Here is a 9662-nt window from a genome sequence, read left to right on the forward strand (position 1 = left end):
CACTCTTTCACATAAATTGCAGCAATATCTTTTTTGATCTGTCTCCTAGAGTAATGGAAATAAAAACAAAAATAAACAAATGGAACCTTAATTAAACTCAAAGGCTTTTGCACAGCAAAGGAAACCATAAAGAAATGAAAGACAACCCACAGAAGGGGAGAAAATATTCGCAAATGATGCTAGAGACAAGGGATTAACCTCCAAAATCTACAAACAGCTCATGCAATTAAATATCAAAAAAAGCAAATAACCCAATCAAAAAATGGGCAGAAGACCTAAAAAGACATTTATCCAAAGAAGACACAAATGGCCAATAGGCATATGAAAAGATGCTCAACATCGCCAATTATTAGAGAAATGCAAATCAAAACTGCAAATCAAAACTGCAAAGAGATACCACCTTACACCAGTCAGAATGGCCATCATCAAAATGCTGGAGAGGGTGTGGAGAAAAGGGAACCCTCCTACACTGTTGGTGTCAATGTAAATTTGTATAGCCACTATGGAGATTCCTTAAAAAACTTAAAATAGAGCTACGATACGATCCAGCAATCCCACTCCTGGGTATATATCTGGAGAAAACCATGGTTCGAAAGGATACATGCACCCCAATGTTCACTGCAGCACTGTTTCACTGTTTACAAAGCCAAGACATGAAAGGCAACCTAAATGTGTGTCAACAGAGGATAAAGAAGATGTGGTGCATATATGCCAATGGAGTATTACTCAGCCATTAAAAAGAAATAATGCCATTTGCAGCAACATGGGGATTATCATACTAAGTGAAGTAAGTCAGAGAAAGACATATCATATGATATCACTTACATGAGGAATCTTTAAAAAAAATGATACAAGTGAACTTATTTACAAAACACAGAAATACACAGACTTAAACAAACATATGGCTACCAAAGGGGAAAGATGTGGGGGGAGGGATACATTGGGAGTTTGGGATTGACATATACACACTACTATATTTAAAATAGGACCTACTGTACTACTGTATAGCACAGGACACTGCTCAATATTCTGTAATAACCTAACCTAAATGGGAAAATAATTTGAAAAAGAATAGATACATGTATAACTGAATCACTTTACTGTACACCTGAAAGTAACATAATATTGTTAATCAACTATATATACCCCAATATTTAAAAATCAATGATTTTTTTTGCAGAAGGAGAAACCCATCATAAAATTCAAATTAGAATCTCAAGGGGTCTTGAAAGATAAGAACAAAACTGGACAACTCTTATATCCTGATTTCAAAAATTATTATAGAGCTACAGTACTCAAAACAGTATGGTACTGGTATAAAGACAGATATATAGACCAAGGGAATAGAGTAGAGTGAAAAGACCATCCAATGGGGAGAGGACAGCATTTTCAACAGACAATGCTGGGAAATGCAATATCCACATGGAAAAGAATGAAGTTGGACCCTTACCTTTACCTAACATGATACACAAAAAAATTAACTCTGGGGGGCCTGGGCCCGGGCCGAGGCTCCGGCCGCAGGCAGGGAGCAGCCTGCAGCTGGCAGGGACGGGCGTGCACTGGGGCTCGGTATAGGCCCAGCCCCGGGAGGGGCCCAGCTGACTCTGCCCCCAGCCAGGAAGTGACTCAAAAAACTGTTCGTGATGTGGGGAAGAGAGGTCCCCGTTGGGGCTGGGCAGCCAAGGAGCCATGCCTACCTGGGGGGCTGGCTCCCTGTCTCATGACCATTTTTGCGGTGTCTGTGGAGGCCGAGGACAAGGTGCAAGAACAGCAACCCCATGTGGAGTGCATCTTCGCATCTTCAGGGTGGGGATGAGCGTCCTCCTGAACGACTGTCCTGACCCTCACATCTGGCTGCAGCTGGAGGGCCCCAAGGAGAACGCCAGCAGAGCCAAGGAGTACCTGAAGGGTCTCTGCAGCCCAGAGCTACGGAAAGAAATTCACTACTCACCCAAACTGCACTGCATCTTTCTGGGAGCCCAGGGCTTCTTCCTTGATTGCCTGACTTGGAGCACATCGGCCCACCTGGTGCCGGGGGCGCCCGGCTCGCTGATGGTCAGCGGCCTGACTGAGGCCTTTGTCATGGTCCAGAGCCGAGTGGAGGAGCTGGTGGGGCGGCTGAGCTGGGACTTTCGGCTGGGGCCATCCCCTGGAGCCTCTCAGTGTGCTGGAGTGCTGAGAGAATTCTCTGCTGCAGTCCTGGGGGGATGCCCACACAGAGGCCCTGCTGCAGCTGCCCCTAGCTGTCCAAGGAAGAACTGCTGAGCCTGGTGCAAGAGGCATCCAGGGGGCAGGGGCCCCAAGCATTCCCGTCCTGGGAGTGGGGGAGCCCAGGTCTGCTGGGTGCTCAGCACCAGGGAGTCAGGAGTCCCCTGAGTGACGGCAGAGAGTCTCTGGACACAGGACCTGCAGGGTGGCAGGAGTCAAGGGGAGAGAGCTATGGGGAAGGAGGGGACAAAGCACGGTGGTCCCAGGGAGATGGATTTGGGGGTGGAAGGAGAGGCAGGGCAGGCAGTGCCTCTGAAAGGGAAGGCCCTGGGGAAGGAGGGGGTGCCTCAGGAGAGGAATGTTCTGGGTCCAGGGTGAGCCTCCTGGCACCCAGGGCCCCTGTCAAAAGGCAGCCAACCCCGGGGAGCCTCTCTCCTGCAGCGGGTCCATAATGGGGAAGCCTCACCTCCAAGAGTGCCCAGCCCCCCACCAGCGCCTGAACCCCCTTAGCACTGTGGAGATTGAGGGGACAGAGGAGACAGGGCAGACAAGCAGCAGGTCGTGGCTCAAGGTCGGGGGTCTCCATGGAAACGAGGCACGGGGGGGGTAATTTGGTGACTGGCACACAGCGTTTCCAGGAGGCCCTCCAGGACCCTTTCACCCTGTGCCTTGCCAACGTGCCAGGCGAGCCAGACCTCCGCCATATTGTCATGGCAGCAACATGGCCATGGTGCGTGGCCTCCAGCACTATTTCTCCAGCCGGGCATTGCCATTGCTGTGCAGTACTTGACATGGGACCGTGGCCACCGCGACATAACTGTCTTTGTGCCTCAGTGGCGTCTCAGTAGGGACTCCAAGGTCAGAGAGGGTCACTTCCTGCACAAGCTGTATTCCCCCAGCCTACTCTCTCCCTCCTCCCTCCCGGGTCTTGGATGGCAAGAGGATCTCTTCCTATGAAGCTGGCTGAAGAGACCGATGGGATCATTGTCTCCAGTGACCAGTTCCGGGACCTGGCAGAGGAGTCTGAGAAGTGGATGGAGCGCCTGCTGCCCTTCACCTTCGTGGGAAACCTCTTCATGGTGCCTGATGACCCACTGGGGCGAAATGGCCCTACACTGGATGAGTTCCTGAAGAAGCCGGTCAGGGCACAGGGTCTTCTGAGGCGCAGCATTCTGCCAGGGGCTTCACAGAACACAGTCATCAGCAGCGCGGGAGAAAAGAGGAAAAAGGCAGTGGTGGCAGGAAGACGCGGGAGCCAGAGTGGCTCCCACGCCAGCTGCTGGAGGTGTTTGGACTTCATCCTGCGGCGGGAGCCGTACTGCCGGGATGTCAACCAGCTCTCTGAGGCCCTGCTCAGTCTCACCTGTCTGAGTGGCTGCCACCCCCTCAGCCCCAGCCTCATCCAGCTCATTCTGTGAGGGTCCCTCTGCTCAGACCCTGACCCAGTCTCACCCCGAGTTGGTGCTTCGTGTCCGGGCAGCACCAAGTGTGTGGGGAATGCTCTTGCCTGGGGCACTTAGGGGACAGGTCTGTAAGGTGACCTGATCTCATCTTGAGTCAGGACCTCAACCAGCTCTCAGGAGGTTAGGGGACAGGAAGGTGACCTGATCTCATCTTGAGTCAGGACCTCAACCAGCTCTCAGGAGGTTCTGCTCAGCCTTAACTTCTTAACCTAACCTTGTCCAAGTGTGTGGGGAATGCTCTTGCCTGGGGCACTTAGGGGACAGGTCTGTAAGGTGACCTGATCTCATCTTGAGTCAGGACCTCAACCAGCTCTCAGGAGGTTCTGCTCAGCCTTAACTTCTTAACCTTGCTTTATGCGGGGTTTCTGTAGGGAATGGGGGCTGCCGGGAAGGGTGGGTCACAGAGATGGGGACTGTCGGCCCCTCCTCCATGCTAAGCTGGGGATCGGCCCCTCCTCCATGCTAAGCTGGGGATGGAGGCTAGAGTGGGTGGGAGGGGAATGTAGAACAGGTGGCCAGGACGCTAAGCCTTTCCTCCTCCTGGCTGCTTCTCTGATGGCCAGAGGACAGGACGAGTCCCAGGCCTGGCTGGGCTCCTGGGCGCATCAAAGGGGAATGCTGGGCCCTGGAAAGGCTAGTGTTATGGGGTCTGGGTCACAGTGGGGCAGCAGGGATCTGGTGGAGAAGGCAGAGGGAGACTTGGCTCCTGGTCTCAGCTGTGCCTGCCTGTGACCTTACAAGTCAGGGGTAAAAAAGCCTGTTGGGAGGAGAGATGAGAACGTGGAGGAAAGCTCCTTGGAGGAAAGGTACTTGGACCAAGCCTCAGGTGTATCTGTCTGTGGTTGCACAGGCTTCCTAACCGAAACCTCACTTTCAGAGAGCTGAGGGTCCTCTGTCCCCAGGACCTGTGTCCTAGAATTTTTAACACTGCATCCTCAGTATAATGTGCCCTATAATGGCTGCGTCCCTTTTGGGCAACCCCCCGCAAATCCACATTTACAAAACGGTTAATTAGGGGTGACTGTTTGCATTACCAGAAAACTCTCAGGGTTCCTTCCTGAACGAATGTGTCAGAAAGTCTGCAGTCCCCGGTTAATGCACTTGCTCGAGCGTTGAGCAGCCACCAAACCAATGAAGCCATGTTCTGCGAGGAAAACGTTCATGTGACCTGACCCTAGCATCTTCTTTACAGAACATATATGTTGCATAAAGCGAGACCCACTTCTAAAACAAACAAAAAAAATTAACTCTGAATAGCTCAAGGACCTAAATGGAAGACCTACAACAATAAAACTCTTGGAAGAAAACAGGATAAAAGTTTGGTAACAATGGATTTGGCAATAATTTCCTGGATATGACACCTGGATATGATACCAAAAGCCCAGATAACAGAACAAAACAGTAAGGACAAATTGGGCTGCTTGAGGTTAAATTTGTGAATCTAAAGACATTATCATCAGAGTAAAAAGGCAACACATAAAATGTGAGAAAACATTTGCAAATCATGTATCTGATAAGGGATTAATATCCAGAATATATAGAGAACTCCTAAAACTCAAAAAAACCCAACCAACCAAATCCAAAATGGGCAATGAACGTGAATAGACATTTCTCCGAAGAAACACACAAGAGAGAAAGCGGCGGGCGGGGCCCGTAGGGCGGTGAGGAAAGCCTGCACCAAATGCCCCCAGCACTTCCCCTTCGAGGCGCTGTCTCAGGGCAGCAGCTGTGCAAGGAATGTCGGATTGTACACCCTGTTGTGAAGTGCACCTACTGTAGGACTGAGTACCAGCAGGAGAGTAAAACCAATACAGTATGCAAGAAATGTGCTCAGAATGTGCAGTTGTATGGAATGCCCAAACCTCGTCAGCACTGCAGTGTAACTGCAGCGTTCATTGGCAACAAAATGCCAGCGCTGCACAAGTTCAGAGAAGTGTGGGCCACCATATTCTTGTGAACAGTGCAAGCAGCAGTGTGCATTTGACAGGAAAGATGATAGAAAAAAGGTAGACGGGAAATTGTTATGCTGGCTGCACACACTTTCATACAAATGGGTCCTTCAGAAGACCAAAGAGCAGAGGAAGCACCTGAGCAGCCACCAGGAGAAGGAGCAGAAGGAGCAGTACAGTGGTGGCAGCCATTGCAACAGTCAGAAAACACTTCCTACATCTTCAATTCAAAAGGAAATCCCAAAGAAAAAATCCCGGTTTGAGTTGATCACAACCAATGGCGATAGCTTTTCCTCAGACCTGGCTCTGGACTCACCAGGCACTGACCACTCTGTCATCTTTGCCCAACTGAAGGAGGCAGCAGCCACTCTGAAGAAGATGCTGCATGACAAGGATCAGATGATTTTAGAGAAGAGAAGGTCACGGAGTTGAAGCCTGGTTTTCAATACCAAGCATCTCAGATGAGAGCCAAAATGAACCGGATGGAGAAAACCCACAAAGAAGTTACAGAACAACTGCAGGCCAAAAACCGAGAGCTCCTGAAGCCAAGCAGCTGCCTTGTCCAAGAACGAGAAGTCAGGAGCTATAACCTCTCCATGAGAGACCACAAGGACGCTCCTGGCAATAGCAACGGAGTCCTGGCTCAGGGTGGCAACCTGGCTGTTCTCTGGGAATTGCAAGCTTTCTTAAGAAATCTCTATTTTACTATAGTTACCCTTCTTTGTGCGATTGCAGTGGGCTGAATGGAAACACCTGGTTTGTGCCGTATTATGACTGCATGCTTGAATGTTTGGGGTTTCAGGCTCTCTCTTTCTCTTACTCTCCCTCACTCCCCTCTCTCTATCCCAAATCCTTCTCTCAGTACTACTGTCTCTCTTTTGTTACTTTTCTGTGTGTGTTGCTGGTCACTGCTCAGTGTTATGTGCAGAATGGTTTTTTGGTTTTTTTTGGTCCATCATTGCATCCTGCCATACCCATGAGCAAACAGTTTGGCATTAATTACATATCACTGCCACCCTCTGAACTTTGAAAACTGCCACCTTAAGACTTGGTACAGTGGAAGAGACTTTCTCTCTCCAATAAACATTTTGCTTCAGGGTATATACTCTTTGGTTTTTTTTCCAGGTATATTATGTATGAACTTTGAACTACGTATAGCCAGAGTTTTAATTTACTTTTTTAAAAAAGAAACTTTTTCTTGATAAAGGAATAATGGTAGCCTAGCTCATTCTTCTCGTAAAAGTGATGCCTCTTAAAAAAAAGGTCCTACTCTAGCGTTTAGCAAAAGAATCAGATCTTTCCTTTCTTGTTACCTTGGAGTCTTAAAAACTGATTGCTAAGGTGAAACAATTCAATATGTAAGTATGGAGTTAAGTATCTTCTTACATGCTCTTCCAAGAAATCCTCCAAAAGGTACTTAAGGGCAGAAGGAAAGGTTGTCCAGGTTGTACTGGACACTTCTCTCCCCTACCCCTTTCTTGTTTTATGTGACTGATTTTAAATTCTCACACTGCCACCTCTTTTTTAAAAAATACCCTTATATCCGTTGTCATATTGGGCCATTTTCAGGTAACTTTTTTTTACCTGATTCAAAATGGGATAATATTTGGCCTACAGAGCATCTTGGAGGTTAGTATGAGCTGCTCTAGTAGGGACCGTAAGCCTGACTGGGGCAGTGATATCACCTACCCCTTCCCCACTCCTCCCCACCCAGCCCTGCTTTTAATGGAAATGTGTTGAAAACAGGTGCTTCTCTCTCAAAAGCAGCTTGGCCCCAGCCTGAATTTTCTCCTGTTTTCCCTTCAGGCACATGGATTTCCTTTTCCGAGGATAGATTGGCATTTCTAGCCATTGTCTCAGGTCCTCTGTATGATGTTTGTGAAAGGAACTAGAGATGTGTAGTGTGTCATGAAACAGGAAAACTGGCTACCTTGGAATCATTAATGCAGGGGGCAGAACTAGAGTTAAAGGTAATCATAAGGGCAGATGACATTTGTACGTCAGTCTACCAAAAGTGTAGCAGTAAGTTTAACTTGCTAGGCATTTCCTAGGAGCAAATGCTTCTAATTGGTGAGCATTCTCGCAAGGGGAGCCATGCACATAATTGGACAGAGATGTGGAAATGAGTGACTTCCTTCTGGTCAGAGGAACAATGGACCGTGTTACTTATCTATCACTCTAGTAGAGGATGTAATTTTCCCTTCTAAGCAAGGGAAATGGCAGTGCTAAACAGTTTTGTAACTTTTGAATGAGAAACGTTTAGGTAAAAAACTGTCAGATAATATTTTTCAGATGCATTTACATTGACTATGGGGAAAAGATTGTGAAAATAGTCATTTTTTTTTAATTTTAAAGACTTGAGAAATTGTTACATGAAGTGACAATGTAAAAACACATTTAGTTTTATACTAAATCTTTTTTTAAGGTCTTGGCATTTAATATAAAGCAAATCCACACATTTTCTAACTTTCCACAAGTTCTAAAAAGGGAAGGCAGAAACCTCAGTCTTGAAATTTTGGTTTTTAAAAATCATGACACTGTTTTACCATGAAATTGAGTAGCTAACTTTTGGTAACACCTTTTATTTATTTGTATGTTTGATAATGGACCTTTTAAAACACAGGGATGTTTTGGTTTGTACAGACTTTGAAAAATGTGTGTTAATAAAAATTCATATTGAATAAAAAAAGAAACATACAAGTGGCCAATAAGCACATGAAAAGATGCTCAGAATCACTAATCATTAGGGAAATGCAAATGAAAACTACAATAAGGTATCACCTCATACACATTAGGATGGCTATTATCAAAAAAAAAAAAACCCCAGAAAGTATGGACAAGGATGTGGAAAAACTGGAATCCTTGTGCACTGCTGGTAGGGATGTAAGATGTAAAGCAGTTGCAGAAACAGTATGGTAGTTCCTCAGAAAACTGAAAGAATTACCATATTCTCCCACAATTCCACTTCTGGGTATATACCCTAAAGTACTGAAAGTAGGGTCTCAAAGAGATGCTTGTTTACCCATGTTCATGGCAGCATGATTCACAATCGTTAAAATATGTAAAGCAACGTAAGTGTTCATCAAAGAATGAATGGATACACAAAGTGTGGTCCATCCATACACTGGAATAAAAGGAAGGAAGTTCTTTACTACGCTACAACATGCATGAACCTTGAGGGCATTATGTTCATTGGAATCAGCTAATCACGAGTGACAAATACTGTATGATTCTACTTATAGGAGGTATGGAGTCACATCTCATAAAGACAGAGTCGAATGGTGGTTGCAGGGGCTGGGGGGAGGGAGTATGATTTTATAGTTTCAGTTTTACAAGATGAAAAGAGTTATGGGCTTGGATTATGGTGATGGTTGCACAACACTGTGTATGTATTTAATACCACTCAAAATGGTTAAGATGGTAAATTTTATGTGTATCTAACCACGATTTTAAAAAATGGTTTTTAGAAGGATATGAAAAGACACAATAAAACTGTATATATCCATTACTTTCCTATAACACTTTTAAATTTTTATTTCTACTCCACTCATTTCTCCACATAATTTTAAAGAAACTCTCAGATATACCATTTAATCCATGAATATTTTGGAATATATGTTTTTTTAAAAACATAATCCGAAGTCCATTATCACACCTAAAAATCAACAACTTGCGTTTACCATATTCAAATAACCATGAGCGGCAGTCAGCTTCCCTAACGATCACTACAGGGATATAACAAGATCCATACATTTCATTTTGTTCAAATGTCCTTCATCTGATAAGGGTTTAATACCCAGAATATAAAGAACTCATTCTGCAAGGCAACCTACTTTTCAAAAATGGGCAACAGACTTGAACAGACATTTCTCTAATGAAGATACATAGTCAGCAAATACACGAGCAGAAGTTCAACATCATTGGTCACTTAGGCTATCACTGCATATACCCACTACGGGGACTCTAATTTTTGTTTGTTTGTTTGTTTGTTTGCGGTACGCGGGCCTCTCACTGTCGTGGCCTCTCCCGTTGCGGAGCACAG

The 9662-nt window shown here is 45.9% G+C and overlaps 2 pseudogenes; both read left to right on the forward strand.

The window, feature by feature from the left end:
* Positions 1-1689: 1689 nt before the first annotated feature.
* On the forward strand, positions 1690-3626 carry LOC103071493 (protein KHNYN pseudogene; annotated as a pseudogene).
* A 518-nt stretch (positions 3627-4144) lies between these two features.
* On the forward strand, positions 4145-6220 carry LOC103071768 (protein FAM76A-like; annotated as a pseudogene).
* The last annotated feature ends 3442 nt before the right edge of the window (positions 6221-9662 follow it).

The sequence above is a fragment of the Lipotes vexillifer genome, unplaced genomic scaffold (genome assembly GCF_000442215.2).
Source record: "Lipotes vexillifer unplaced genomic scaffold, Lipotes_vexillifer_v1.1 scaffold1011, whole genome shotgun sequence".
Taxonomy (NCBI): Eukaryota; Metazoa; Chordata; class Mammalia; order Artiodactyla; family Lipotidae; genus Lipotes; species Lipotes vexillifer.